This window comes from Macaca mulatta, chromosome 3, assembly GCF_049350105.2.
Source record: "Macaca mulatta isolate MMU2019108-1 chromosome 3, T2T-MMU8v2.0, whole genome shotgun sequence".
Taxonomy (NCBI): Eukaryota; Metazoa; Chordata; class Mammalia; order Primates; family Cercopithecidae; genus Macaca; species Macaca mulatta.
Window position 1 is genome coordinate 10092779 of NC_133408.1, and position 25959 is coordinate 10118737.

The window sequence follows — 25959 nt, forward strand, 5'->3', positions numbered from 1 at the left end:
GGACAACAACTACCTTTGTTCCTTCTAATCATGTCAAGTAAGTAGCTTCCTATACATCTATTCTAATGCTGTATATGCACTGCCCACAATAGTGCTGATACTAACAAAACCTTATTTAAAACCTTCAGCTTCTCACCTTTAAATATTCACTTCACCTTAAAATATTCATTATTTTTCTATAGGGCAAAAAGGACAAATGGGCCAACCATTCACTAGACATGAGCTCCCACATTAAAAGCCACATACTTAAGATGATAACTATCCCTATAAAATCTCACTGCACTCTGTACACCTTGTCCTTTATTCCCTCTTCTGTAGAAAGAGCAAAGAACCAAGAGTCAGGAAAAACAACGCTAGTCCCAGGCCTGCTTATTCTGAGGCACTGAGCTGCTCTGCACCCATCTCCTTCTCTAATATGTGAGAGATGAACTGTAGTGGTGTTTCTCAAAATGTTCCTACTGCATCAGGATCACCTGGAGTCCGTAAGAAAGCAGATTTCGGCGGGGCCCAGAGGCTCACGCCTGTAATCCCAGCACTTTGGGAGGCCAAGGCGGGCGGATCACGAGGTCAGGAAATTGAGACCATCCTGGCTAACATGGTGAAACCCCGTCTCTACTAAAAATACAAAAAAATTAGCCGGGCCTGGTGGCGGGTACCTGTAGTCCCAGCTCCTCTGGAGGCTGAGGCAGGAGAATGGCGTGAACCCAGGAGGTGGAGCTAGCAGTGAGCGGAGATTGCACCACTGCACTCCAGCCTGGGTGACAGAGCAACACTCTGTCTCAAAAAAAAAATAAAAATAAAATAAAAAAAGAAAACAGAAAGCAGATTCCAGAGCATCACTCCAAACCTACAGAAAGAGAGGCATCTGAGCTTGGAAATCTCTTAACTTTGACAAGTTCTCCAGAAGACTGTTTGGGAACTATTAGTTTTCCCAAGTCTGTACTAGAGCTAATAATACTGTATAGTTTAAAGGAATCTTAGATATTTCTCTTTTTCAAACCCACAGGAATTAAAGAGGAAAATAATAGACAGTAAGTGTATGTTTAAGTATCTCTGCTATCATCCTTCTTGCAGTGTTCAGTGACTCAAAACTTTATGACATCCTGACAACACGCAAGTGTTACTGTAGCACTGTTTGCTGAGGGTATGAGCAGAAAGACATACAGTTGGTCCAGTAGACTATTAACACTAAATACAAAAGCTCGGATTCCAAATATTGTTTACATGATACAAGCACAACAATCAAGAACCATGTTTCCATCAGAAAATAAAGCATCGGTAAAATAATTGTTATTAGACGCAAAATCCCTTCACTACTAAAAGTATAGCTACATTTTTCTAATCTGATCACTTATGTGTATTTTGCATAATGGTCTATTTGAATTCACATAACATAGTTTAAAAGATTAATGATTAATGATTAATACAGAAACGTATTAACTAGTGCAATCCATTGTATTTTCAAAGTCTACTTCTGGAAGTTTCTCACAAAACATCTGAAAGTGTGACAGGCAATGTTTAATCATCCCCCATTCTCCCCTTCTTCAGGAGACAAATTTTCAGCCAAATAGCCACCTATCAAAGACCAATATCCCACACTCCTTTGTGTTTAAACATGGCCACATGACTAAGTTATGACCAACAGGGTATGAACAAAAGTCATGTATGCAACTACCAGCTTTGTCTTTAAAGGGATGGAATGTGCCTTCCCAAAATCCTATTCCTGGACTCTGGATGTAGTGGGAAGCTGCCTTGTACTATGAAGAAAATGGTATCTCCTTAAGCACAGGAAAGCAACAAGACAGAAGGAACCAAGCTCCCTCATATCATGGTGTCACCATATGAGCCTTAGCTAATTTATACTGTTGTTTTATGAAGGAAAAATAAACTTCTCGTTTAAGCCCCTGTATTTAATCAGAAACAGGCCCATCTACATTCTAACTAGTACATGTAAGAAAGCTTAAATTTATCCTATTAAATATTAGCTACCAACCAACTCAGCAAAGCTAAAATTCTATACTTTAAGTCACAATAGAGCTTCCTACTGAATAACCCCACTACTGAGATTATTACTACTGTGCCATTTTATATTTATATGGCATTTTACACTTTAGCACTTCAGTACAGTATCTCATTTCACATTCTCAAAATCCTGGGCAGGGCAGCCAGTGCTGTCTATATCTGGCATACAGGATACTGAAGCGAGGAGAAGCTGTTTTGCCCAAGATGACAGGGCTAAGGAGTGGTCGTCAGAAAGTATTCAGCATACAGGCTCCACGTTCTGTCACTCCACGAATCTAAACTCCCTAAGTGCCAGGCACTGGAGTTACAGCCATGATCAGGAAAGACTTATTCCTGTCCAAATGAACTTTAAAATGTAATGGAGAGGGAGAAGCTGAAATTAAATGAACAATTATATATAAGAACATATATAAATAATTATACTTGCAGTAAGGGTTGCAAAAGAAAAACAAATGGTCCTGCTTGGCCACAAAAAGAATGCATGGCTAAGGAAGCTTACCTGGACTGGGGTTTAGGGAAGGCCTCTCAGAAGAAAATATTTATACCAGAATCACAGAATGAGTATGAAAAGATGAGACGAAAAGGAGGAGAGAGAAATCCATGAAGAAATGTACATGCATTATCTCAATTCTCAATTTTCACAAGATTCCTATGCTAATTACTATCAACCTCATTTTACAGATGAGGAAACTGATGTTTGGTGAAATCACTGTGCCTAAAGTCACACAGTCAACAGAACCTATTGAGAATCAGATCAGCCAGACTCTGGAGCCTCTGTTCACGGTTTCATGGGCAGGGGATCTTTCCACAGTATCAAGCTGCCTCAACTGCTGTCTATAACTGGATAGCGAGCAGACAGATAGATGTCACAAGTTTTTTTTGTTTTGTTTTGTTTTGTTTTTTGAGACAGTGCCCGCTCTGTCACCTAGGCTGGAGTGCAGTGGCACAATCTCAGCTTACGGCAACCCCCACCTCCCAGGCTCAAGTGATGACCTCCCACCTCAGCCTCCTGGACTACAGGCCGCAATAACATGCCTGGCTTTTTTTTTTTTTTTTTTTTGAGACAGGGTTTCACCATGTTGCCCAGGCTGGTCTCGAACTCCTGGCCTCAAGTGATTCGCCCACCCCGGCCTCCCAAAGTGCTGAGATTACAGGCGTGAGCCACCATGACTGGCCTCCAGCATCTTTTTACCCAAATACATGGATGCCAAGATGCAAGCCTTAACCATACATGTCCGTAACATTTTATGCACATGCAAAAGCTTTTGTGAAAAACCCAGAAGACGCATAGCTCTGGTAGAAGAACCAACTGCCAAGATGCCAAAATGGCTCTATAGTATCAAATAATATAGATAATACAGAAAAGCTTTTTGTGAACGCTTTTTTAAAAATTAAAAAATCAAATCTTGTCATTGGAAATTTTATACACTCAGAAAAATTAGGGAGTTATTTAATGAACAGGGATGTTATTTAAAATAGAGCTGATGCGGCCGGGCGCGGTGGCTCACGCCTGTAATCCCAGCACTTTGGGAGGCCGAGGCGGGCGGATCACAAGGTCAGCAGATCGAGACCACGGTGAAACCCCGTCTCTACTAAAAATACAAAAAATTAGCCGGGCGCAGTTGTGGGCGCCTGTAGTCCCAGCTACTCGGGAGGCTGAGGCAGGAGAATGGCGTGAACCCGGGAGGCGGAGCTTGCAGTGAGCCGAGATCGCGCCACTGCACTCCAGCCTGGGCGACAGAGCGAGACTCCGTCTCAAAAAAAAAAAAAAAAAAAAAATAGAGCTGATGCTGAAAGCCAGTTTCACTCCATGATAAGCCAGTTCACTGGGCTCCCCCCACCCCCAAAAAATCAATTAAAACAAACTTTTCTAACATGGGGAGATAAAACAAGGATATTCACTGACAAGAACAAAGACACATTTTAAGCTATTACTCACTGTATATCAGATATGAGCATCTGCCCCAAACCAAAAAAAAAAGTATGTAACTTGTCAAAACTTAAGTTTTAACAGTAATACAAACTTTTAAATATCTCTTTCTAGAAGAGAAGGAAAGATACATAGCTCTGTTAGAAAAAACAATTGCCAAGACACCAAAATGGTTCTGCATTAGCAAAACATATGCGCAGGAGAAACCACACCACTTCAGGTGTTCAATAGAGGGTATTATCTCCAATAAACAATTCTCACTCGTTTTAGTACTCTGGTAGTAGGATTCCAAAGCAAAAGCTTAACTTTTTAAACACCTAGCTGGCTTATATAATGCAATATTTCCAAATCATTTTGTTTTCATATACAAAAAAAAAAAAAAAATCAAACTAATGCTGCTTGTAGCCAGAACATTAAGAAATAAAATCTGTCTTCAATTACCCAGTATGAACCTTCAATTATTATTTTAGTCACATGAGGTCTACATTTCACTTTCACTCTATGGTAAACTTTACAACTCTAGCTTAACACTGTAGCACTGACATAAAGCAAGATTTCAAAAAGCTATCTTCATTTGGGAGCATAATTTGCTGATTTTTCGAAGTAATTAAACACAAATTTTAACTCTCCAAACTTTTTAATCCAAAGTTGAACAAGCTTTGGGTTATAAATTACCACTTCTCTAGCCATCAGGAAATTGCCCAACAGTCAAGATACCATCTGGTAAAAAGTATTTTAAAAGGCGCAACCACTATATATACATAAGATGCTATTATACTGTCACGTAATTCACTTTCACAGGGCAAACTGTTAGTATCAAGTTTCAGGAAACATAACTAATAGTTTCATGTAACATCTTTACTTAAAATAGAAAATAGACGAACATATATGGAAGTAAAATCACCAAAACACTCAACAGAAAGTAAGGATTCTTAGTTCAGTTAAATAACTGCTTATGATTACTACAAAATAAGATTAATACAATTTTGCAGATGAGGAACTAAGTTCTTGATAAAGACTTTCTGGAAGTTTTTGGGTTTTGCTGGGTTTAGGTAAGTTTTTTCTTGGAGAGGGGTGAAACTGTTTCCTGTATGTGTATAGGAAATGTGAAAGCCCTCTGAAATACGAGGAAAGTTAATGCCAAAGCAAAGACAAACTGGCACACACCTAATCACAAATACCAAGAAAGTCACAAGTGAAGTCCACTCTTATTCTAATCTTGTGTTTAGTGGCATATATAAGGCAATTCCCTTCTCGCCTATAGTACAGTTAATTCTATCCACATTTTCTTCTGGTAACTAGATACCTGTCAACCATAAACAGACACACGAAAACACCCCAGGCAGTCTAAATTTCTAAGCTATTTCTTTAAAAAAAAAAAATGGTTTTCAAGTGAAAACCAAGATTCAATCCAAATTAACACTTTGTGTAGTTACAAAACAAAATGCATGCCAAAGGTCACTGTATACCATGTTTATAACAAGGTATCTTGAATTTTCCTTTTGCAGATAAACATTCATAGCACTCTAAAAACCTAAAGTAAATTACTTAAATACATTGTTGCAGTTACCTAGGCCTCTCCACCTCCATATCTTTAAGTCATAAACAGTAACTCTCCATAAATAACACCGAGGAGCAAACATCAGACAATATTTTAGAGGGGAAAAAAACTTTTAACAAATGGCCGTTTTTACTGTCCACATTCCCTAACAAGACATTGCACTAATATGGAATGTTTTACATTATCTTAAATGTTAGTGCCTCTAAAAAACTGGACTTTTTTTTAAATCTCTTGTACACAATAATGCGTTAAGTTTCTAATAGTTTCCACCAAAATATCGTTAAAAGGTTTAACAGATGATCCTACACTTAGATCTCAAATTCCTAACAATAACAAAGATCTCACTAGGTCATCTGGTCCATTTCTCATCCCTACCAATAATTACCATTCATTCAAGTCTATTCCTTCAAACCTTTCTTCAACACCCACCAGGTAAAAAGGAGTGTGCCTTCGTGGTGCAAACACAAGGGGTGATCCTTCCTCCTTTAATGATCTCTGAGGTCTTGAGGTAAAAATGAAATGTTTACAACTAGTCTTACAAGAGAACTAGGTGTAGACATTGACAGGAGTCAACTTTCTAGCATGGTTTGAAGTCTTAAATAAATTTGGACAGCTACCATAAACACCACTGCTATACCAGGGAAAATCCTCCAAAAGTACTGGGATACTTGAAGTATACGTAAAAAATCTTAACTACAATCAAGTAAGCTTTTTTCATAACCAGTTGCTTTGAAATGATCTTCTGCAGTTTAAAACCTTAGCACATGAAACTTTAGTTCTAGTCTCACATTTTTAAAAGTCTACTTGAAAACCATATTCTCCTAAAGTAACTGATCAAGATACGAGAAATTTAAGAAAACAAAAACTAAAGGTAATTCCACTGAATTATTAAAACACCTCAAAATCAAAATGCTAAATATATTAACTTTGGACACAAAATATAAAGGGGTCACAGAGGCTCTTAAGCAAAGAATAAAATAACTAAAAATAACTTCACACAAAACTTTCTTATGACTCATCAATACTCAGAAGATGATTTTAATCAAAATTAAGTTTGAAGTACAAAACACACCAAGGAGTATTTTTTAATTCCTTTCATTCAAAAATTGACTACATAGTTTTCTTGGGGGGAAAAAAAGGACGGAAAAGTTTCATTAAGAGGGCTCATTACCATTACTTTACCTTTCGGCCTCGGCAAGCCACAAAGGTTATTAATTCCATGCTAAAAACCATACGGGGACACAATCTCTAGGTTAGAACCCTGAGTCATTACACACGAATCACTCCAAAATTTGCCAGTATTTATAATAATAAGTTACACCCTAGTGATTCACAAGTCCAGACTGGCTACAGCTTCCCGGCTCCTGGAGTCCCAGCTGTATTACCTCAGACCAGTCAGTGCCCCTTCTCCAGGCTCAGTCTCCTCATCTGTAAAATGGGAACAGTTCCTACCGGCTGGGCAAGCTGGTCGCTCCACGGAAAACCCTGAGAACAGCGCCTGGCACTTGTGAAAACCATATTCTAAGGCGTATTTTCTGACAATTTGGGAGGAATTCAAGAACCAAATGGTGCTGGCATTCCTGCGCTGCGCCTAGATTACGGGATTCGTGTCACCTAGGGTTGGGCTAAAGGCACAGGCAAGGAACCGAAGTCACTGACTCACTAATTTTACCATTTTTAACTATTTCAGATTAGGGAGGAGCCTTTCGCCAAGAGCTGAACTGCTCAGCAGCTTCAGTGGCTCCGAAGCGAGAGTGGGTTTGTGCCTATAAATAGACTCGTGAAGTTTTGTGGCGATACACAGGTATCCATTCTAATTCACCTCTCCTCAGCCACCAACTCCCCCGGCTGCCGGGCAGGTCAACCCTCCACCCCGAGCCGCCGGGGACACTCGCGCTCCTCGCCCAACATCGGAGACCAGTGAGTGCCCCTCGCTCAGGCGCGGACCCCCAGGGCCGCCGAGGCAGCGGCTCCCGACCTTCCCCGGCGCCCGGCCTGGCCCCGCCGTCCTCGCCCAGCCGGCCCCATTTTCTTAACCCGTGCATTGTCCTTGCGAAGCACCCCGGCGGTTCCCACACTGGTGGGGACCGAGAGGAGGGACGAGGGAGGAGCTGGGGGAAGAAGATGAGGAGGAAGAGGAGGAGGAAGACAACCTCCACCCCTTCGCTCGGGCGGCCAGTGAAGGTCTGGCGCTGTCTACGGCCCCCCAGGCCCCGGCTCCCGGGAGGCCGCGGCCCCCGCTCCCACCCTCCGCAACTTTCCCTCCGCTCGCGCCCGCCGCTCCTTTGGGACCGGGCCTGAGGCTCCCTCCCCCGGCGGCCGGCCCAGGGCCCGCGGCGCCTCCTCCTAAAATGGCAGGTCCCTCCCTCCGCCCGGCCGGCCTCGGCTCGGGCCCGGCTGCGGGCCGCCGGGGTAGCCGAGCGCCGAGCCGGGCGGGGCCGCGGCCGGGCCGGACACTCACCGGGACGATGGCGGGGCGCTCGCGCCGCTTCCTCCGGTGAGTCTCAGCCTCAGGCTCCCGCGCCGCGCTCCCGCTCCCGCCGCGGCCTCCGCAGCCAGCGCCGCCCCGGCCGCCTCTCTCCGCCCCCGGCGCTCCGGCTCCTGGCCGCGCCGCAGCCTGCTCAGTCTCTCCTCGGCTCGCGGTTCCAGCGGCGCCCGGGGCCGGGGAGGCGACAGCCCCCTCCCCGGCAAATACCGCAGTCCCCGGGCCCCGATTCCCGGCGGCGGGGCCGCGCGGCCCGGCCCGGCACAGAGGGCGGCGGCGGCGAGGCCGGGCGCCGAGCGGCGGCTGCTGCCGGCGGCTTCTTCCCGAGGAGGATTTTGTAAATCTCACAAAATGGCGCGCGCTCCGAACCTGCGCAGCGAGAAGCGCCGGGGCCCGGGCGGCGGCGGCGGCTCCTCCGCCAGGAGAGCCCGAACCGCCCGCCCCCGAGTCCCCGCACAGACAGACAGACACTCGCACACACCCGCACACTCGCGCGCACACTCGCCCTCGCACACGCTCCCTCGCACACACTCGCACTCACACCGGTCCCGCCCGCTCGCCGGCGGCGGCAGCGGCACCAACAGCAGCAGCAGGAACAGCAGCAGCAGAAGCGGCGGCGGCGGCGCCCGCACCCCCCGCTCGGGGTGTCCGCTCTCTGAGCCCGACCTGGGCCGCGATCAGCAGCAGCGACGGCAGCAGTCTCCCCGGATACCCCCGCCGCGGTTGCCGCCGCCACCCCCGCCTCACTCCAATGGGGCTTTTTATTATTATTCGGGCGGGAAGCGAAAGGGTTTAAAAAAAAACCAACCAACAAAATGGCGACGGACCGACCCGGTCGCTATAGCAACTGTCAATCAAAACGCAAAACCCCGGCTGACGTGCTGACGTCCTCCTCCCGCCCCCCGGCCCCGATCCGGCGGGCGGGGCCTGTTGCTCAGGTAACGGCAGATTCCGTTCCCTCCTTTCCGTCTCCCCCTCCGTCCCCAGCCAACCACCCAACCCCCTCAGGTCACGTGAAGGATAAATTCGGAGCTCGGGCCCGCTACGAGTGTCAGAGGAGGGCGCGTGATTCGCCCGGGGGAGGGGAGAGGAGGGGGACGGCTAGGCCGAGAGAGGGTAGGGACTGGGGAAGGGGGGGCGAGGCGGCGGCCAGGCCTGTGCGCGAGCGCCCGCCGCCTCCCGGCCGCCTCGCCCCGCCCCGCGCCCGCGCCGACTGCGGCCCGGGGAGCGCGCGCGGCCTCCCGCGCCGCCGCCCCCGCAGCCCTAGCGCCCCGCGCTTCCGCGTTGGCGCCCGCAGCCCCGCCCGCGCCGGGGGGAGGGGAGGGCTGCCCCGGGCGGGGGCGGGGGAGGGGGAGGGGCGGGGCGCCGCGGCCTTCGGGCAGGGACCCGGGAAGCCCACCCCGCACGCCCGGGCCTGGAGGGCTCTCACCGCGGTCCGGACGCCGCGCTCGCCTTTCTCCCCGGGAAGCGCGCCGGCCGCGGCCGGCCGCGCGTGGAGCCGGTTCTTCGAAGGGCTCGCGGGCCTCCTCGCCGGAAAATGCCGGCGGAGGCCGCGGTGGGGGCGGGGAGGAGCCGCCGCCGGGCCCCAGACATCGCAGGAATTCCGGACGCTGCGCCGGGCCCCGGCGGCCCTGAGGCTGGCACCCGGCTCCGGTCGGGCGGCTCGGGTTTTGTGGCGCCTGAGACCAGCGTTGGGAAATTAGGCTGGAGCCATCATGAAAACTTTTTCAGGCTGTGCACGCTCGCCCGTCCCTGCCCATCTGCTTCCAACCCCTCCCCACCTTTCTGGGCGCAGCCTGCCTGCTCCATCGGAATGCCCCTTAGATAAATCCCCTTGTGCTGTTACTGTGTCCTTGTCGTCCAGCTCCCTGGTTTTCTTTTCTGTGCAGCTCCTCGGTTTCCAGCGTCTTAATTTGCCTACTTGTCCTTAACCATCAAAACTCTTTATTAATATCCTGGCTTTCGCTGATTTTTATTCTGTCTACCCCTTCTGCCTGCCTATGTATTGCTGGGTGAGCTCCTGAGGCTTGAAAACCCAAGTATGCCATGCTGGCTGCGTTGTAACCGGCATAGAGCCACCAGCTAAAAATTGTATTTTGTACCAGCTCTAATGGCATTTAATAAATGTATAGCTTAAAAAAGTGTGTGTGTGTACTATTTTACAGCAGAGTCACTAATTGATTTCTAAGCTTGATTTTGCCTCGTGATAGTGTTAATAACCAATTTTTTTCATAAACCTCACAAATATAGTAGCAACAGATAAAATTTTATAAACGATATTAGGTGTAAAAAACTAGCAGTAAATACCGCTGTGTATGCTACATGACTCAAAGACACCTGCTTTAAATGATTTCCAGCAAAAATGTCCTTGCTACAGTTACTAGGACATTGATGTACTAAGGTAACCATTCAGATTAGCACAGACTGAAAGAAATCCGACTAAACCGAAAATAAATTGGTCAAAAAGTAATTACTAAGGTAGCCATTCAGATTAGCACAGACTTGGAAAGAAACCTGACTAAACCGAAAATAAATTGGTCAAAAAGTAATCGGGCAAATAGCTTGCTTTCAGACTGATCTCCATAATATAAAAAAAAAGTTGCCGTAACGGGCAAAAGTTCTTTCGGATTATTGTTTCAAAATTGCCCTGCTAATGTGATTAAAGTCCACGGTCAACTTAATTGTTTTGAAGAAAGAGGAAGTGGCCCAGAGCGCCCCTTATTCAGAGGAGAGGTCGCTACCTGGTTCCTCCCAAGCTCAAACTTCCACCTATACAACCAACTCCTTCCTCTCTGCTCCCGGGTCTCTCCTTCCTGCCCCCACCCCATCCCACCCCGTTAACCAAGCTTTCGCTTCTATCAGAGCACGTCAGCATTTGCAACCTTTAGTACTAAATTAAATTTGACTCAAAGTTTTATTCCTGGTAATGGAAGAAACTTGCGTAGTTAATCTTCTTAGGTAACCGGAACAGAATATGACAGTGTCTCAAGATATGTGTCCTTGTCTTCAGTTCAAATCAACCCAGAAGATCATCGGAGTAGGGCAGAATCTTGAGATTAGAAACGTGTGGGAATAGAAGGCATCGCTGGTCTTCGTATCTAGAAATCTGCACCCCCTTTTTCCCCAGTGTGACAGCCTTGGACAACATTGGTCAGTGAATGTCATATCCAGGTTGGAATGCTATAAAATGGTTTTACACAGGCTTCGCCTAAAAACGTAACCTGTAAATTACAGCTGGCTCCAAACAAGTGACCACATGTAGGCCGGAAGGACTCTGGTACAGATGCCAGCTGACCTGGTTCACAGATGAAATCCCTGTCATCCAAGAATCTCCCCATTAGATTCACTTACAGGTGTATTTATTCATAGACTTTTCACCTTGAAAAGCAAAGGCCCTCAGCTTATAGGTGGTAACAGCCTCCACTTATCCAGCACGTTCTAGAGTATCTCTAATCCTCACAGCAACATTGCATCCCCACTATAGGGATGAGAAAACAAGTCCTGAATAATTACATGACTTTTCTCAAGGCAGTCACCACTCACTAGTAAGTGGTGAAGCCAGGATTCAAACACAGGTATAATTGCAAAGCCCATGTTCTTTCCAACACACCAAGATGATTCAAGATTACGTGGAGGTAGAGTCTTCACAGAGGATATCGAGTTGGGTCTCTAGAGTGAACCCTAATCCAAAATGACTGCTGTCCTTACGAAAAGGAGAAATTTGGGCCGGTTGCAGTGGCTCAAGCCTGTAATCCCAGCACTTTGGGAGGCCAAGATGGGCGGATCACGAGTTCAGGAGATCGAGACCATCCGGGCTAACACGGTGAAACTCCGTCTCTACTAAAAAAATACAAAAAACTAGCCGGGCGAGGTGGCGGGCGCCTGTAGTCCCAGCTACTTGGAGGCTGAGGCAGGAGAATGGCATGAACCCGGGAGGTGGAGCTTGCAGTGAGCTGAGATCCGGCCACTGCACTCCAGCCCGGGCGACAGAGCAAGACTCCGTCTCCAAAAAAAAGGGAGAAATTTGGACGGAGACAAACACATACGAAGACAACGTGAAGACACCAGGAGAAGGTGGCCATCTACAAACCACTGCGCACCTGAGGCTACCAGAAGCTGACAAAGAAGCATGGAACAGATTCTGTCTTACGGCCATGAGAGGAAACCAACCCTGCCAACACCTTGATTTTGGATTTCTGACCTCCAGAACTACAAGACAATACATTTCTGTTGTTTAAGCCACCTAGTTGTTGGTACTTTATAGTGGCACTAAAGGAAACTAACACACAGATGCATGCCAAGATGGTGGTTTCTTTTGGTTGGTTTCACATTCGTTAGTGACCACTCTTGGTGATGCACTATTCGAAGCCTATAAGTCCAGTAGTTGGAATCTCGCTGAGAGTTATAACCTAAATAAATATTCCAAGGACAAACAAACAAACCAATATGCCTATTACTGCCCCTCATGCCAAGTGAGAAGGTGAACAATTTGCATTTGGTTCCTGGACAGTGGCATGGCCTGGCATCTGACATCCCCCTACTGTTCTTACAGACTTCTGGGTAAAGGTCTTCACTTGCTGCCCTTGTACAAACTTTATTGTTTGTTCTTTGTTTTGTTGTTGTTGTTGTTGTTGTTGTTTTTGGAGATAGGGTCTCACTCCATTGCCCAGGCTGGAGTGCAGTGGCATGATTACAGTTCACTGCAGCCTCCACCTCCCAGGCTCAAGCAATCCTCCCCACCTCAGCCTCCCGAGTAGCCAGGACTATAAGCGCATGCCACCACGCCTGGGTAACTTTTCGTATTTTTTTGTAGAGATGAGGTTTTGCTATGTTGCCCAGGCTGGTTTCAAATTCCTAGACTCAAGCCATCCTCCCACCTCAGCCTCCCAAAGTGCTGGCATAACGGGTATGAGCCACCATGCTTGGCCAAGGAGTTAATTCTTAATTATTTGCACCTAAGGTCCAAAAGCAAAATGTAGCAGTCACGTACAGTCATTACAGACTATTTTACAATATGAAAAACAATGAAGAGGTAATGATTACTCATAGATATCACCCAGAAAGAAAAAAAAAAAAAGTATTGGTATTTTCATATTAGCATATGTCCTTCCAGACTTTCTTAGGGAGACATGAGCACACTCACCTACATACAACACTGCAGATACGTTTTGTTTCGTTTTTACTTACGATTATGCTATGAGCACATTTTAGTGTTAATCAACTGAAATTTAGATAATCATTTTAACAGCTACTAGTATTCCATCAGTTGAATAGGCCATAATTTGTTTAACTGCTCCTCTGTTTTTTAAGGAAGTTTTTCCTTTTTGTTGTTGTTGTTGTTGCTACAGATAAAGTTGCATAAACATGGCCTACATCCATTTTACACACCTGTCCAATTATTTCCTTCAGATAAAAGTATGCGTCCTTAAAAAGCTTTTGATTCGTGTTACCAAAATATTCCTCAGAAGTAATTCCAACAATTTGCACTCCTAAAAGTAATATGAGACAATGGCTTTCTCCTACACCCTACCACACCTTCTATTTTTATTTGCATTTATTTGGACATTTTGTGACTTTTAAAAAATATGTTTGTTGTGTATTTGTGCCCTGCCTATGTATATCTATCTGATGCCTGTTTGGGAAGGCAGAGAGAAGTGTTTGGAGGTTTTGGTTTTTGGTTTGTGAAGTTTTTTTAATTTTAATTTTTTTTTTTTTCTTCACTCTGTGGCCCAGGCTGGAGTGCAGTGGCGCGATCTCGGCTCTCTGCAACCTCGGCCTCCCAGGTTCAAGCGATTCTCCCGCCTCAGCCTCCCAAGTAGCTGGGACTACAGGCGCACACCACCATGCCCAGCTAATTGTTGTATTTTTAGTAGAGATGGGGTTTCACCATGTTGGCCAGGATGGTCTCGATTTCTTGACCTCAAGATCTGCCTGCCTCAGTCTCCCAAACTGCTGGGATTACAGGCATGTGCCATCGCGCCCAGCCTTTTTTTTTTTTTTTTTTAATTGATTTCTTTTTTGAGATTGTACTGCAAAAAGAAACAGGAAGAAAAAAAAAAGAAAAATAGAAGGCCATGGGCTGCTGTTAGATTGATACATGTATGTCACCCCAGTCAGTGTATCTGTGGCCATCTTCATTCTCCTAGCCATCTCCCAAGTAGGGCTAGCCCGACTCCTTTCTTGCTCTCACTGTCCTTCCCCTTCTTCTTTTTTTTTTTTTTTTTTTTGAGACAGAGTTTTGCTCTTTTCGCCCAGGCTGGACTGCAGTGGTGCGATCTAGGCTCATTGCAACCTCCACCTCCTAGGTTCAAGTGATTCTCCTGCCTCAGCCTCCCAAGTAGCTGCGGTTACAAGCATGTGCCACTACGCCTGGCTAGTTTTGTATTTTTATAAAAACGGGGTTTCACCATGTTGGCAAGGCTGGTCTGAAACTCCTGACCTCAGGTGATCCACCCGCCTCGGCCTCCCAAAGTGCGGGTATTACAGGCATGAGCCACGGTGCCTGGACTCCTTCCTCCTCTTAACCAGGCACCTGCAACCAGGGACTCTCTCCCAGAATCTTAAGGTTACAAAGTTGTTTATGTCAAGATGTGGTTCTCATGGTGCCATTAAAAAAGAGAGAGAGAGAGAGAAGACAATATTCATTGCCTTCCTTATCATGTAAGCATGTTTACCAATATTACTTTATGAATTGCCATTAACATTTTCTTTCCTTGTGACATTAAGATAAAGCTTAAATAGTAAATATGTAGTTATTAAAGTGTGTATTCCACAGTTTCAGAAAATCTTGAAATCTTATTTTGCGGCTGGGCGTGGTTCACGCCTGTAATCCCAGCACTTTCGGAGGCTGAGGTGGCCTGATTGCTTGAGGTCAGGAGTTTGAGACCAGCCTGGCCAACATGGTGAAACCCTGTCTCTACTAAAAATACAAAAATTAGCCAGGTGTCATGGTAGGTGCCTGTAGTCCCAGCTACTCTAGAGGCTGAGGCAAGAGAATTGCTTGAACCCAGGAGGCAGAAGTTGCAGTGAACCAACATGGATGGTGCCACTGCACTCCAGCCTGGGCAACAAAGTGAGACTCCGTCTCAAAAAAAAAAAAAAAATCGTATTTTGCAACATTTTGGCAAGACTTGAAAAGAAATCCACTTTTATGTATTGATTCATATGTATATAATAGCTTCCGCATTGGCTCATTAGCTCAACAGTTCTTGAGAGTTTTGGCTTATTTTCTTGGCTTTTTAATCTAAGTATGTAGTGAACATCTTTTAATATTTCTATAGTATTTATTGATCTGCACACTTACTGCTACCATTTTCAACATTTTTCCTATTTTTGTTTCAATTCAATGCAAAATATGTTTATAACTGTTATAGCATTAGTACTATTTTGTTATATTGTATTTCCATGTCTGTTTCTAAACTAGAAGTGCTTTTAGGGCAAGGCTCCTGTATTTTCATCTTTGTATCACAAGCACCATATCTGGCATATTATAAATACTGTTTGATTTGGTTTGGTTTGGTTAGGATTGGAGGTGATTTTTTGTTGTTGTTGTTTGGTTGGTTTTTGGTTTTTGACTTTTTTGAGATAAGATCTTAACCTGTTGCCCAGGCTGGAATACTGTAGCACAATCATGGCTTACTGAAGCCTTGACGTCCTGGGCTCAAGCAATCCTTCCACCTCAGGCTCCCAAGTACCTAGGACTACAGGTATGCCTCACCATGTCCAGCTGATTTTTTTTATTAAAAAAAATTTTTTTGTAGAGACAGGATCTGGATATGTTGCCCAGGGTGATCTCAAACTCCTGGCCTTAAGTGATGCCCCCATCTTAGCCCCCTGAAGTGCTGGGATTACAGGTATGAGCCACTGCGTCTCACCTGTTTTGTATTTATAAATGAATGATGAGCTTCTGCTATTTTTTTTTCTCTATTTTCCTGCATTCTATTCCACCTACCACAGAACTTTAGGGGACACAGTTCAGTGATTTGTATAGAAGTGGGAAATGTTTGTTTTGTTTTGTTTTTTTTCCCTCAACGTAAGGTGGATGGAATTTCCCCAGTACCAAAGGAAAGATTGTTGTAGTCAGCTAAGCTAGAAAAAGAAAGTTCCACTGAAGAGATACATTAATGTTAGTGATTACCATGTAGCTAGCTAACGCTATTACAGCAGTATTTCTCAAACCAAAGTGTCCTTGCACAGTTGCCAGCTCACTCAGGTAACACCCAGTTTGAGAAACTACAGATTTGACCATTCTCATTGAGCAGAGGTCTAGACAGGACCTCCGCGTGGCTGAGTCTATTAACTTCTATGTCCCAAATGCAGTCTTTGCAGCGTAAGGTTAGGGACAGATAGCAAAACATCCATTTATGAAGGACAGCAAACGTACCTGTTCACTCCCATCTCCTAATTTGCTTCCAAACTTTTAAAAGCAAAAATCCATTTTTATATTTCCTTTTTAAATAGATAACATAAAAAGCATAAAGAAGAAGACAGATGGTTTCGGGAGGGGGTCTGGGAAGCGCAGTGGCCATGGTCAGCCAACCTGTGCTTAACGACGGCGCCAAGATGCCCATCCTGGGGCTAGACACCTGGAAGCCCCCTCCAGGCCAGGTGACCGAGGCTGTAAGGGTGACGATCGACATTGGGTATCACTGCATTGACTGCACCCCCGTGTACCAGAACGAGAATGCGTTGGTGGGGGTGGGCATGCAGGAGCAGCTCAGGGAGCAGGTGGTAAACTTGAGGAGCTCTGCGTCATTCGCAAGCTGTGGTGCACGACCCGTGGGAAGGGCCTGGGGAGAGAAGCCTGCCAGAAGACACTCAGCGCCCAGAAGCTGGACTGCCTGGACCTCCACCTCGTTCACTGTCCCACCGGCTTTAAGCCCGGGAAGGGATTTTTCCTGTTGGATGAGTCAGGCAACATGGTCCCAGTGACACCAACATTGTGGACACAGGGGCAGCCATGGAAGAGCTAGTGGATGAAGAGCTGATGAAAGCTATTGGCATCTCCAGCTTTAACCATCTCCAGGTCAAAAGGATCTTAAACAAACCTGGCTTCAAGTGTAAGCCGTACCTAACTAGGTCACCCGTACCTAACTCAGGAGAAGTTAACCCAGTACTGCCAATCCAGAGGCAGCATGGCGACTGCCCATAGCCCCCTTGGCTCTCCTAGCAGGCCCTGGGCCAAGCCTGAGGACCCTTCCCTGCTGAGGATCCCAGGATCGAGGCGATCACAGCCAAGCACAATAAAACTGCAGCCCAGGTTCTGATCCGGTTCTCCACGCAGAGGAACTTGGTGGTGATCCCCAAGTCTGTGACACTGGAACACATTGCTGAGAACTTTGAGGTCTTTGACTTTGAATGAGCATCCAGGATATGACCACCTTGAATGGCTACAACAGGAACTGGAAGGGTGTGCGCCTTGAGCTGTGCCTCCCACAAGGATCACCCCTTCCATGAAAAGTGTTGAAGCTGTGGGTGCCTGCTCATCCCCAAGCGACCTACACTTGTTTTTCTTGCCTCATTTTTCTTGCAAATGTAACATGGCCTGGGTCCCTCAGCAGTAGGACAGCAACCTGTAGATGGACCAGTGAAGCTTTGTCTAGCTTAGGCTGGATCTGAAGAGCAGCATCAGTAGAGTAGAAGTCTCTTCCAGTTTGCTTTGCCCTTCTCAACCTGAATAACCTTTTCTGACCAAGGAGAAGCAAAATCTACACGCTCTAAATAGTGTCATTAACAGTTGAGTTTTAACTTCTTGGAGCTGGTAATCCTTTTGGCAAGACTTCTTTTTGCCTCAAAAAGTGCTTCCGTGAACTTGAAAAAAAAAAAAAGAATAAAACCAAAGGATCCACTAATCCTATTTTTCGTATAATGACTGTTTATTTTCTTTTTCTTTCTTTTTTATTGAGACAAGGTTTTGCTCTGTCACCCAGGCTGGAGTGCAGTGGTATGATCATAACTCACTGCAGCCTCTAACTCCTGGGTTTAAGCAATCCTCCCACCTCAGCCTCTCAAGTAGCTGGGACCACAGGCATGCATGACCCCCAGCTAATTTTTTAAATTTTTGGTAGAGATGGGGGTCTCCCCATGTTGCCCAGGCTGGTCTCAAACTCCTAGGCTCAAGCTGTCCTCCCACCTCAGCCTCCCAAAGTGTTGAAATTACAGGCATGAGGCACCACACCTGGCCATGACCATTTGTTTTCTGATTGATTGATTGATTGATTGATTGATTGAGACAGAGTCTCGCTCTATCTCCCAGGCTGGAACAGTGGCATGATCTCGGCTCACTGCCACCTCCATCTCCCAGGTTCCAGCAATTCTTCTGCCTCAGCCTCCCAAGTAGCTGGGATTACAGGCATGCACCACTACCTCCAGCTAAGTTTTGTATTATTAATAGAGATGAGGTTTCACCATGTTGGCCAGACTGGTCTTGAACTCCTGACCTCAAGTGATCCACCCACCTCGGCTTCCCAAAGTGTTGGGATTACAGGTGTGAGCCACTGTGCCTGGCCTGTTTATTTTCAAGACAAGAAAATCAAGTGTGTGGTTGAAACATCCAAACAGAACAGAAAAGAGTAAAATGAACAGTCCAAGCCTCCCACCAGCCTCCCTGACTCCTTTGTCCTTCACCCTGTTCCTCAAGGCTTCATGGGACTCTACAGTTGGGTATCACATCACTGCCCACTGAAAAGCTTAAAAGACTTTAAGTTTTTGTTTTGGGGATAACATTCTTACATGTTAGTTTGGTGCCGAATCCCTTCATGATCTGACCTCTCAGGCCTTCTCTGCTCAGGGTCCACCGCTTTACGCTCCCAGAACACAACCCATTCTTATCTCCTCTGCTGTCTCCAGGAAAGCCTCATTTGCTTGTCAAGGCACTTATCTCTGTATTTTCACAGTAGGTTTCTTCTTCCATGCACTAGGAGAAATGGAAACCCTCCAGGAGTACAAACCTAGCCCCCAGGGAATTTTTATTCTCAGTGCTTCGCCCAGTGCCTGGTATCTACCGATCACCAAATGAATGTTTTTGCAAGAACAGTGTCACCAGGGAATTGCAAAACAGCAAGGGCAGGATGGAGTAGGCAAGCAATTAAATCCAGGAAATGGTTAAAAGCAAGAGGAGTACACTTCACTCTGGAGTTGAAAGAGGTGGCCATCTGTATCCGGCCTTCCTCTCGCTCCCAGCAAGGACACCGGCTTCCTGAAGATAGGGCGGGCTGTTCGGTGGGAGGGCTGTCAGTCCCACAGATGGCTGCGGTGGCATTAGCGGAGTGCTGGATGAGGGTGCCTTTTGGATGGATGGGTCGTGTCACAGAAACCTGATTCGCTTTTGCTAGAAAGGTTGGATGGGAAGGGACATCCCGGCAGGGGCAGAAGGGAGCTGGTTTCCTGAGGGTGGTGACAGCCCCCTCCTGTAGCCAAAAGGGACCTCCACATTTTCTTCTAGCTTGTCTAGCCCAGAAGAACTGGGGTGGAGGCCAGGGTTCAGGGGAGACACTGGAAACAGGAACACATTCATGGACTATGAACTTTGCAGCTGCACAGGTAGAGTGGAGGGTGGAAGCCCAGTTTGCCGGGGTCCTGAGTTGACAGAATGGATGGCATCTGTGAGACATAGGGCTAATGTGGGAAGCACATTCATTCAGGGCTCTCAGACCTCCAGGGAAGGAGGCCCGCCCTGAGCAGAAGGCAAGCAGAGACATCATAGACTCACACATAGATGCTAGAGTTGGGGGGAGCCCAATGCTTACATATCATAAACCCTAATCATCCAATGGCTGCTGTGGGAAAGAAAGGGCATGGAATTTCCATGCGGGAAAACTTACCTGACAACAATGACATTTTGTTCACATTAGTCATTTGAGACATTTTCATTTTCTTGTAATGAAGCAGGGCACAGACAATGTCTTGCAAGTCTGGATGTTTTAGAAGGGATTGGTGAGCTTGATAATAACAATAATAGCAACTGGAAAAAAGAGTGGTTGTTGGGACACAGAACGTGGGGAATTCTCAACTGCCTCCTTACCATAGGAACTGGGGTAGTGTACTTACCCTCTCTGAATTTGTTTCCTCATCCTTTAAGGGAAGTCTTTAATCCTTTGTGAACTATAAGTCATTGTGTAAATATTGGGCCCCGATGTAAATAATAAGAGGATTTGATTCGATTCAAATTTTAACTTTTGAAGCCTTTCCCAAGACCCTTTCTCCTTTCAAAAATAAATAAAAGGCCAGGCACAGTGGCTCATGCCGGTAATCTCAGCACTTTGGGAGGCCGAGGCGAGTGTATCACTTAAGGCCAGGAATTCGAGACCAGCCTAGCCAACATGGTGAAACCTGTCTCTACTAAAAATACAAAAATTAGCCAGACGTGGTGGTGGGCACCTGTAATTCCAGCGACTCAGGAGGCTAAGGCAGGAGAATCACTTGAACCTGGGAGGCAGAGGTTGCGGTGAGTCGAGATCACACCACTGCACTCTAGTCTGGGCGACAGAGCAAGACTCCATCTCAAATAAATAAATAAATAAATAAATAACTTCTTTCATGTTCTCAAAACACTCAGGTCGTTCTGCTGTAAACACCTTTAACCCATTACATTCCTGTAAGTTATTATTTTTCTTTGCCTATATTTGAGTGTCTTCACTAACCGGTAACTCACTGCCTCCTAAAGCTGCAGAGACCTTCTTTGGTTACCTCCACTATAGGAAATTTGCCTTTGCATTCTGTGAATGGATCTTCTTCCCACGCTTTCCACCCAGTTTCTAAATCTTCCCATTTGAGACCATACAGACCAAGCCTCACTGTTCTTTCAAATGACAGCCTTCAAACATTTGAAGAAAGCTGTGACTTTCCCAGGCTAAACGCGTTTTCTTCTCTCACTTGCTCATCCAGTATGTTTCCCCAGACCAGCCTCCACCGTCGTATGACTCCCGTCAATAACATCACTAAGTGAAACCTTGGAAACAACCTAAGTGTCCAGCGGTGGAGCCTCCATTTTAAAATGTAGCACATCGACTTGTGGAAATAGAACACAAAATGAAGAATATTTCACAACATGAGAAAAACGATTACAGCGGTTAGATGGCAAAAAGAAAGTTATAAGTTAGTATATTTTGCATGACTTCAACTTTATAATAAAAAATGCATATAATAAAATAAATGTTTGTAACATTTATCTCTGGAGGGTACAATCACAGGTGATAATTTGTCTTCTTTGTGCTTGTTTTTCAAATTTTCTGTAATCAACTACTGGTAATCAGGAGAAAAAATAGACCCCGTGTCCCTGTAATTTTTACCTAATGACCTGAGACCTTAATTTTTAGAATATCATAAAATAGGCTTCTTCCTCCTTCTCATTTCAGAAATTAACATGTGTAGCAAATAGCCTCAGAGTACCAGGAGCCCAGTGGGCACTCAACAAATATTTGTTTTCTTCTTTACTTCCCTATGTACTTGAAAAGCACTCTCGCATGCTTCCATCTCATTAAACCTTCTCTCAGCTGCTTCCTATGGTTTGATTTCTACTCTGTATTACAAAGGACATTTGCTGTATGTCTCACTTTGTCTGGGCTTTTTAAAATTATTATTATTACTATTTCAGACAGGATTTAGCTTTGTCCCCCAGGCTGGAATGCAGTGGCACGATCATGGCTCACTGCAGCCTCAACCTCCTGGGCTCAATCTATCCTCCCATCTCACCCTGCCAAGTAGCTGGGACCACAGGTGCTCACCACCACGTCCAGTTAAATTTTGTATTTTTTTGTGGAGACAGGGTTTCACCACATTGGCAGGGCTGGTCTTGAACTCCGGGCTTCAGATGATCCACCTGCTTCTACCTCCCAAAGTGCTGGTATAACAGGCGTGCCCCACCACATCTGGCTCGTCTGGGCTATTAATCAGGGGTCCCTAATAGTTACCAGCTCCAACAGCAAGAAAAAGACACATCTCTTTAAAAGGGAAATAAGTATAGAAGGAACACCAGCTTCACCATTTTGCAGTATTCTTAAGCCAGTAAAATCCCAGGGTATATTGAAATAGGATGGCCAGGAGTTAATCCTTCCATCATACGGGTGATGTCCTTATTAGAGCATAGCCTAGTTTCTGATCCCTGGATCACCAGGGACTGACATTATTTGCCTTGGAGAGAGAAAAGCAAGTATTATGTGCCACTCATGCACGTTAAAGGTTTTTCCAAGAAGGGTGTCAAGACAGTGAGAAACAAAACAAATGGAACAAAAAGCCAGAGGTCTCAACTTGTCACACCAGAGATCACCTTTTCCCAAGACCGGCTGTCTTAGATGGTGCCTTCATGGATGCAGTCACCATTCCCTCAAACCCCACAACCTGTAAAATCTTTCTACAATTGAGTCACAGGTTACCTGCAGTGAAGTGCATAGCTGTTCATTCATACCACATGCACTGTTGAGTGTCTGCACTGTGTCAGTTACTCTGATCGGTGCTGGGGATGCAAAGATGGTTGAGATTGGACCCCAGTCCTGAAAACGTACAAGACCAGTAGGGAAGACCAAATAGGTCAAAGAAACTATAACGTGATAAATTCTGGAGTAAGAAGGAAGGGGTCCCTGAACCCCATCTGGGGGAATCCCAGATCAACGGCCTGAAGTTTTTCTGTCACTTAGCCTCCCAGTTTGTGATAGATCTGGAATGCCTGATAGTCAGGAGGAAGAAAGAGTTTGTATAAAGATTGTTTCTCTTTGGGTTAAATTTGGTCTCATTTTTCTAGCATTTTCAGATGGAAATAGATATAGCTTTGAACTTTTCTTCTAGTTTATTCATTAAGACAGTAAATTCCATCTAAGCACTATTCTGGCTCTGTCCTACACATTTTGATAGGTTGTATTTAAACTATTTTAAAATTATTATTTCAATGTAAAATATTTATTTCTTTTTTCTCTCTCTCTCTCTTCTTTTTTTTTTTTTTTTTTTTTTTTGAGACACTGTCTTGCTCTGTTGCCCAGGCTAGAGTGCAGTGGCACGATCTCGGCTCACTGCAACCTCCGCCTCCCGGGTTCAAGTGATTCTCCTGCCTCAGCCTCCCAAGTAGCTGGGACTAAAGGCATGTGCCACAATGCCTGGCTATTTTTTTTTTCTGCCAAGTTTCACTCTTGTTGCCCAGGGTGGAGTGCAATGGCGCCATCTCAGCTCACCGCAACCTCCGCCTCCCTAGTTCAAGCGATCCTCCTGCCTCAGCCTCCCGAGTAGCTGGGATTACAGGCATGTGCCACCACACCCAGCTAATTTTATATTTTTAGTAGAGATGGGATTTCTCCATGTTGGTCAGGTTGATCTCGAACTCCTGACCTCAGGTTATCTGCCCGCCTCTGCCTCCCAAAATGCTGGGACTTCAAGTGTGAGTCACCACACCCGGCCAAATTTGCATTTTTTGTAGAGAGTTTCACCATGTTGCCAAGGCTGGTCTCGAACTCCTGGGCTCAAGCAATCTGCCCATCTTGGCCTCCAAAAATGCTGGGATTACAGGCGTGAGCCACCATGCCCAGCATAAGCATAGATTCTTGATGAACAAGGAATATGTTACCAAATAAAGCCTCACACAGAAAAGTCGTATTTATAGGAGACATCTTGTAGGGGAGGAGTGGTGGACAGAGCAACTCTGCATTATGAACAACAATGCAGGGCTGAGCTTTGATAACTGGGAGAAATACAGGCTGAAAAAGCTCACTAGGGCACATCACATATTGTCTAATAACTTAGGAACATAATCCTCACTTCTCCAACTGAACCTCCTGAAATGAGCTTATCCCTAATAAATTTAGTTTATTTAAGCAAAACTCATAATTTTAAAAATGAATTAAAACAATCTATACAATTATATTGGCAGAAATAAATGATAAAAAGAAAAATGACAAATAATGGACATTGAATAGAAAAATATTGTCATGGAACAGATGGAAATTGTGATACAGTAGATGAAAATTGATTCTGAACAGATAAAACTGAATTACAAAAGCCAAACAAAACTATTTTCTCCACAATAAAAAAGCACACATAGAGATCAAGTGCTCGGGAAAGATGCCCAGACAACCGAAGAAATGAAAGCCCAGGAGAGAAACTGAGAAAATAATCCTAGAAATAAAGTTCAATTAGGAAGTAACACAAAGGAGAATAAACACTGTGAAAAACATAATAAGGCATACGGAGGATCTGGAGGAGAAAAGCAAAAATAAATAAATGAGAATAAATATTTTAAGAAATTAGAGAGAATATATTTTAAATATGGAAGATAAAGAAGATTCAACACACATAGCCTTCATCTCACTAGAAATAAGAGGAGGAGAGTATAGGAAAATTTATTTAAAGATATAACTAAAGAAAACTGTTTTAAAGAAGTATCTTTTTCAGAAAAGAACTTACACACGCCGGGCATGGTGGCTCAAGCCTGTAATCCCAGCACTTTGGGAGGCCAAGGCGGATGGATCACGAGGTCAGGAGATCGAGACCATCCTGGCTAATACGGTGAAACCCCGTCTCTACTAAAAAATACAAAAAACTAGCCAGGCGAGGTGGTGGGTGCCTGTAGTTCCAGCTACTCGGGAGGCTGAGGCAGGAGAATGGTGTAAGCCCAGGAGGCGGAGCTTGCAGTGAGCTGAGATCCAGCCACTGCACTCCAGCCTGGGCGACAGAGCGAGACTCCATCTCAAAAAAAAAAAAAGAAGAAGAAGAAGAATTCACACACAAAAGTTCCTGATCTTCAAATATAAAGAATCCTTATGCATCCTCTAAAAATATCAAGTTACCTGTAAGTAGAATGACCATATAATTTGCTGTCCAAATTGGGACACTGGTAAAAGTGGGCATTATTTTTTTTGTTGTTTTTTGGGGTTATTTGTTTTTGTTTTTTTTGAGACAGAGTCTCACTCTGTTGCCAGGCTGGAGTGCAGTGGTGTGATTTTGGCTCACTGCAACCTCCACCTCCTGGGTTCAAGTGGTCCTCCTGCCTCAGCCTCCCGAGTAGCTGGGACTACAGGCACCTGCCACCACGCCCAGCTAATTTTTTTTTGTATTTTTAGTAGAGACAGGGTTTCACCGTGTTAGCCAGGATGGTCTCAATCTCCTGACCTCGTGTTCCCAAAGTGCTGGGATTACAGGCGTGAGCCACTGCGCCCGGCCAAAATGGATAATTTTCATGGAAAATATAGATATGAATGGCCAGGACTAGGCACAGTGACTCACAATTGTAGCTCCAGCACTTTGGGAAGTCAAGGTGGGCAAATCGCTTGAACCCAGAAGTTCAAGACCAACCTAAGCAATATAGTGAGACCTCGTCTCTATAAAAAATACAAGAATTAGCCAGGCGTGGTAGCATGCACCTGTAGTCCCCGCTACTTGGGAGGCTGAGGCATGAGAATTGCTGAGCCTGGGAGATCCAGGCTGCAAAGAGTCATGATTGTACCACTGCACTCCAGCCTGGGTGACAGAGCAAGACCTTGTTTCAAAAAAAAGAACCGTATTAGAAAGCTACAATAATTGTGATATTTGTTCATGAAAAGACAGATGTAATGAAATAGACTGAGTCCAGAATTGTAAACATAGGAACTATTTGTATCTAACAAGAGGACATTTCAAATAGTGGGAAGAAGATGCGTTATGTGGTAATGATATTGGTACAATAGAATAGCCACCTGGATAAAAATAATGTTGGATTTTACACCAAAATTAATTGCTAGCAAATAAAAATATTTGACAAATAAAAAAATTTGTCAGCAATTAATTTTGGTGTAAAATCCAACATTATTTTTATCCAGGTGGCTATTCTGTTATACCAATAACATTATCAAATAATTTGCTGACAAATAAAAAAATTCACCTGGGCTCAGTGGCTCACACCTGTAATCCCAGCACTTTGGGAGACCGAGGCAGGTGAATCACCTGAGGTCAGGAGTTCGAAACCAGCCTGGCCAATGTGGGAAAACCCTGTCTCTATTAAAA

General features: G+C 45.2%; 1 protein-coding gene and 1 pseudogene across 7 annotated transcripts in view; one reads left to right on the plus strand and one right to left on the minus strand.

The window, feature by feature from the left end:
• Positions 1–13069, minus strand: part of DYRK1A (dual specificity tyrosine phosphorylation regulated kinase 1A) — a 153302-nt gene extending 140233 nt beyond the window's left edge. For 3 of the 7 annotated variants that reach the window (XM_028844780.2, XM_077994553.1, XM_077994549.1), the window contains exon 1: positions 9428–13069. The gene's annotated coding sequence lies outside the window, so the exon portion shown is untranslated. Of the gene's footprint in view, positions 1–7974; positions 8114–9427 lie in introns of those variants that run through there. The other 4 variants (XM_028844783.2, XM_077994550.1, XM_028844781.2 and 1 more) reach the window with 2 other exon arrangements.
• Positions 13070–16072: 3003 nt separating this feature from the next.
• LOC100430280 (aldo-keto reductase family 1 member B1 pseudogene) lies at positions 16073–17833 on the plus strand (annotated as a pseudogene).
• Positions 17834–25959: the final 8126 nt, after the last annotated feature.